Here is a 6,393-nt window from a genome sequence, read left to right as displayed (position 1 = left end):
TCACCCTCAATTCTTGTGTTCATCCTTCGGGATAGATACAGGATTTGAGGTAAAGCGCTTTTTCATTTAAACTATGAAAATTATGGGGTCAGTTTGACTTCATCTTTTTCAAAACTGAAATTTTTAAAAAAATGTCCTTCCGAAGCGGGCAACGGGATTTCAATTCCGATGACCGACAGCTTCTTATGGGCAAACCCCACACCAAAAATAGTGCCGACAGAAATTTAATGATTTAAGAAATTTTATAGGTCAATGTGAATATTATAAGATTGATAGTTGATTATTTGGAAGGCAATTTGATTCTGGAGAAACCCTTAAGCATGATTTGACTATGTCAAACTAAGGATATTAGCCAAATATTTTTTAGGAGGTAGCATTACCTTGTGGTTTTATTGTTATTTTATTTGCTTTATTTACTTTAGTTTTAAATGTATGCCTTTGAATGACTCGGAAAAATTAGGTATTTTGTTTTCTGTGAAATCTGCATCAAACTTTTTTGCCTCTAACCCTAGTGTTACAACACATCCTCCAGGTTACCTCAATGCCACAACACTACCACCAAATGCCATAACACTTTCTTTTGTGTTGATGTGGTTTTATCTTATTTAATCGAGTTTCAACCTCAACTCTTGTGTTTATCCTCGGGATTGATACAGGGTTTGAGGTATAGTGCTCTTTCATTTAAACTGTGAAAAATATGGGGTCAGTTTGATTTCATATTTTTCTAAAACTATATATATATATATGTAAATTGAAATGTTCTTCTGAAGCGGGAGATGAGATTTCGATTCTGGCTGCCGACAGCATCCAACGGGCAACTCCTCCAGCCAAAATAATGCTGACATGTGCCAAATAGGAGCAATTTCGATTCTCTACCCTAAGTCAAGTGTTTTAGAGAATCGTTGACTAATCTTAGGTTTATTCTCTAAATCCATGGTTAGGCTAGGAGGATACCGGCTCTGGCTCTCACTCCAAAGCTCTTATTACATTGTAAATGTAGTTGAGTGCTCTACCATCTAATACCATCTAAGCAGTGCAACGCCGACTTCTTTGTTTTGTAGCACCACAACACACCTAGTACATCACTACGACACTACTCCAATTTTACATATAAGCACCCTCTCTGATTCATTATTTTTCCATGTGAAATATTTATGACCAAGTCATTAAAATAAAGTAGAGACTAGAATAGAGGAGATGCAAGGGTTCCTAGGGATTAAGATGAAATCTCTTCACATGTTCCTTCCTTTCTTCATATTTTCCATTGAATCTACTTCCACTCTTCTCAATTTGATTTTTACGATCCCTAAAACTAAGGGTGGGAAAAGCCTAACATATTTTGATGCAAAAAATTCATTAGGATCAAGGCAGCAACATCATACAATAATTGCATGGTATAAAAAACTTATTCTTCAAAGAGAATTTTTTAACCATAAGGTAGGATAGAGGGTTCGGTTGTAAGAAGAAAGTGGAAAAAACTTTATTTTGAGATTAGGATTGTAGTTATACATGTTATTTATCAATTTTGAGCAGTCAAATCATGTTACAGCCATAATCAAGGAGGCTATAGCTTCCTATGAGAAAACTTCATATGAAAAGGAGAAAGTTCTTCTAGAGCTATCCCCTCCTGAATTCGACCTTCTTCCTCCATCTCTTTGATTTTTGAGAGGTTATAAACCATGAACAATGATATAACGATTATTTAGTGGTGGCATCATAATATGTTCCAATGTTTTGATTATTACATTGATCATTGATAAATCTGATTGGATGTATTTAGAAATATGTACAGAGCTTGCATGTGCCTTGATAAGAGAAAAAAGTTAATATTTTTATGATCAGATACTTGAGCTCGGCTCCTCGAAGGATTAATTGATAGAGTAGACCCGAAACTGCTTCCCATGCTCTATCATACTAAAACTAAGCTGATACCTTCAGGTCTGACTCTCAAGTAGAGGGAGAGTTCTTGGTTCAGCTTTAAGCTTTGGAGAAATGGTGGTGATGCTAAGGAATCCCTTTTTTCCCTGAATTTCTACTCACATTCATTTGATCAAATGAAACTCTTCTTCTATCGTAATATTTTGAAGAAAGTGGCTCATTTATCACCCAAATTGGAGTTAAAAAGGCTTAGCCTTAAGATTTGACAAGTCATTTTCTTAAATTCCTCGGTGTTCTGAGGGGATGACATGATGATTAGTGCTTAAATTTTTTTGGGTTGGCTTTTATTCATTTTGAGGTTAAGATGTCTCCTAAGAATTTTTTTGTTGATGTGTCAAATGTACACTTAAGTGTAAGCTTCATGTTACTTTTTCTTATGGCTTTGAAAGTTTCTTTTAGGTCCTTTACATGTTGCCTAGGCATATTTTTTAAATAGTAAAACAATCACATGCACTATAATATATTTTTTATCTTTGTTTAGAAAAATTTCCATACATTATGCGCTGCTAAGTCACACCAACATTTTTGAGCCCAAAAGACATTATATTATAGTATTACACGGCCTCAACTGTGATAAATACAATATTCTCTATGTAGGTTGGATGCATCTTGATTTGGTTGTAGCCATAGAAGGTTTCGAGGAAGCTCATGACTGAAAGCTTGATCAACATATTTACAAGTGTGTTGATTCTCAACATGAGTTAGCAATCTTTTGGATAAACAATATTCAAGTTGATGCAGTTGAAAACATTCAACCAAATTCATCATTTGTCATTCATCTTTTAGACCATGAGCATGTTGGACACCAATCTCAGGAATTAAACCTCCCAAATATAGTCGGGCTATAACATCTTTTGTATGTCTTCTCAAATATTCCTGACTAGTGTGACTATAGATGTTCACATCTTTCGCTACATGGGACAGGCTGTTGGGTTGACGTTCAACTGATAGCAAGCGATGTTGATCGATATCCCATACATCTCAGAGATTGACCAAGCAAAATGTCTCGGTGGTCTTGAAGAGTATTGATTAGTTCACTCCTGTGTTCTGTATAAAAAACTTTACATATTAATAAACTTTTACCTGCATCATTTTTGGTCATTGGGATCTGATGGGTGATCTCACTAGTCTCGAGACCTCCCCCACACTAAGTGTCGATTTTGAGAGGTTTTGGCTGACATTGTTACTTAGCATAGGTATCAAGTGCAAGACTACTCCAGGTCACCTCAGACAATGATCATTTATTCATCTCCAAAAGATATCACAGCTATATGGTAGGTGGATGTGATAACTTAAAAAGATTTGAGTAGGGGTTGATGGAAGATGATGTTGAACATAGGTGGTGAATCAACCACATTGAAGTCTGTCATGGTGGTGAGTTACTTCTCATTTTCTCCCTGAGTGATTTGTAGAGAGAGGTTTTGTAGAGTTTCCTTCCCCTCACCGGAAAACCCATAGAGTGTTCCTAGCATGACCAAAAGATGGGAGATGCTCAGACCTATCATATAGAACACTGATTTGAAGATTATATTTACTGAACCCATAGTTTTTAATTAGTATGGTACTAAGTTGAAAATTGATGATCAGATGTTATGCCGATAACTTTATCATATGGGTTTCTCTTAGGTGGTAGATAAGAAATAGGAGGTGCAAACTGAGTTATGACAGTAGGACGACTGTGCATAGATCTCTTGATTGGATAAGTCGAATTGATTTAACTTCCTTTGAGGATGGTGGGAACTACGCTTACTATGCAGATTACATGAGCTCGGGTTGGGTCATTCGTAATTCCTTCGACCAGAGCTTTTCCCTATCATTGTGTGTTTGCTTTGGGAGCTATAGTCTCCTTCAATTTCTCAGATTCAATCAAATATTTGGCTATACTCCAAAGGTGTTGACACTCTTCCGTGTGGTAATCTTAGTAACGATGATACACATACTGCTTCTTTGGGTCTCGGAGATAAGCCCCAACTTTCATCTTAGTTACCTTCTTGAAGTAGTTCTTATTTTGAATGTACTCCACTTTTTGACTATTGAGGGTCTTAGGTGAATTAACTTGGGGGTTTTGTGGGTAGATGTTATTTTGAATGTACTCCACTTTTTGACTATTGAGGCTCTTAGGTGAATTAACTTGGGGGTAAAGTTGCTCCAAAAATCGAGCTTGCCACTATTCAGAATACCAAGTTTTATTTCCTCTTTAATAAGTTATGTCGGTCAGCCGGTTATTTGGGGGTGATTGTGAGTCCTTAAAGCGAGCTCGGATAGGAGTGTGAGCGTTCCTTATCCATTCTCTTTAGTGTGAGACAGTTAATTGGTTATGTTTTCAATGAGGTTGGAAAAGAATTATATTCTTATGTCGATATATGATTGTTAGTGAACTCAATCAACTAGACCAGAGTCTTCAATCACTACAAACCTAACAAAAAACTTAAATGTTCTTCCCTTCGTCCCTACGCAAGGGTTGCAGGGGCAACCATAGGTTCTAAATCCCAAACCTCTAACTTCTCTTTCTAAAAGTGTGTGTGAGCTATGGAAGAGCTTGTGAGTTGTAGAGTTGTAGAAGAGCACAGTCTCACTCTGTCCCTAACAGAGCTGTAGAAGAGCTTGCGAGCTTTTTGGGGTTTTCGAGTGCCAACGAACCGTGCGACAAACATCTACTTGAAATTTGTGAATGATGTGATTACTCATTATAGTAATATGTTAAACCATCCAAGAGTTGAATTTCTCAGTGTGGTGAAAACGAGTAGACATTTCAACACATCTTTGTTTCTGAGAAGACATGCAATCGAATCAAAAGAAGTGACATGATCAACTAGATCTAGTTGTGCTTTGCATGATTCTAGTGCCAAAATCTTGATCAATCTGGAGGCTCAACTTTAGAGATTTGTCGGGGAAAAAACATTTTTTGCTTGGAGCGGTGCTTCGATACGCCTGAATTGGTTGCAATCAATTGGTGCCGACTTCACTGTCGAGGTATTGGGCATTGTCCTCTCTCTTAAAGATCGAGAGGACACTTCTACTATTTGATTTCAGAGCATCAAGTAGAGATTGTTGATATCTCTCTCAGGTCTGTGTGCCTCTAATCTTTTCTAACATTTGATTCTTCATATCTTGGATATGCTGGGCTATAAACTCCCAGGTGCACTTCAAGTAGTTTTTAATCTTCCTGTTGTGAGGTTATTCTCCTTGGTTTGCTCTTCTCCTTATTTGTTACATGATTCATGCTGACAACACTTTTCAAAGTATTGAACCAAAAAATATTTGCAAATCACACAAAACATATAGAGCGTGAGAAGAGAGTGGACAGATTGTTGGAGAGATATTATTTCTATAATGGAGCTATATCTTTCAAATGAATAGTAAAAATAATGGAACCCCTCTTCAATAAATGCATCCTCTATTTATAAAGGATTTAGTACAATAATAATATTACATTTTGCCTCTATTTGGATGAGGTTTACTCTCTAATATTTTTGGTATTTTATAAGCAACAACTCATCATATGGTAATTTTCTAGCTCGATCGGCTCAACATACTTGACTTGGCTTGGCTGACCTAGCTCTGTTGGTTCAGTTCAGTTGAATATTTACACATGTCTCATCTCCAGCGAAAGGTCTTGATATCTATGAGTTGTCTGAATATATTTCTAGAACTGACCTTCCCATTGGGCTAGCTCTCTTATGGGTTGGCTCCATTTGATTTAGAGACTTGGACACCCTCATGATTGATTTCTGAATGTGCTGCTCTGTCGGCATCGATCAACCACTCTTCCATCAACTTTTAAATTCAGTCGGCTTTGGCTAAATTGGCATAACTCGTCTGACTTATCTCGGTCGGCTTGATGGGCATCACAATCTCTTTACATGGGATTCTTCTCCACCGCATTCCTTTCTTTTGGACTGTTGGTTCACTGTAAGATCAACACTTACACTTATGTTGAATATGATATATTAGAGAAAGCTCTATTTATATCAATGCATGATTTTCCTGAATTATATATTTCATGGTCCTTTCTATCATATATTTTATTTATTGATGACTATATCGTCTCTTTTTCCAACTAATAATGAGATATTATATTTGGTCAAACAAGACCCAAAAGAATAAAAATTTGACAACTTGCTCAATTGTCTGTGCTGAGATATTTATATCTTTCGTCTCTTATTCTGGTGGATTGGAGATTAGATGATTTTTAATGAGTGTACTTATATGCTTATAAATTTTTTGTACGATATAGGAGGATCTGAGTGCATGATTCGATTTAGTTTCAGAACATATTATGATTTGAATCTACGTTGACGTTAGAGAAAAATTGAAACCAAGGCTTTGGTCTGAGTCTGATCTTTGGTTTTAAGTTAAAATATAGAAAAAAATAATGATTAAAGTCAACAAAAACTGCAATCTTTCCAGATAAACTCCTAAATAGGTCTGGCTGTCTTTTCATGATTGTTTAAT

The sequence above is a fragment of the Phalaenopsis equestris genome, unplaced genomic scaffold, assembly GCF_001263595.1.
Source record: "Phalaenopsis equestris unplaced genomic scaffold, ASM126359v1 Scaffold000477, whole genome shotgun sequence".
Classification (NCBI taxonomy): Eukaryota; Viridiplantae; Streptophyta; class Magnoliopsida; order Asparagales; family Orchidaceae; genus Phalaenopsis; species Phalaenopsis equestris.
This window is presented reverse-complemented; position numbering follows the sequence as displayed.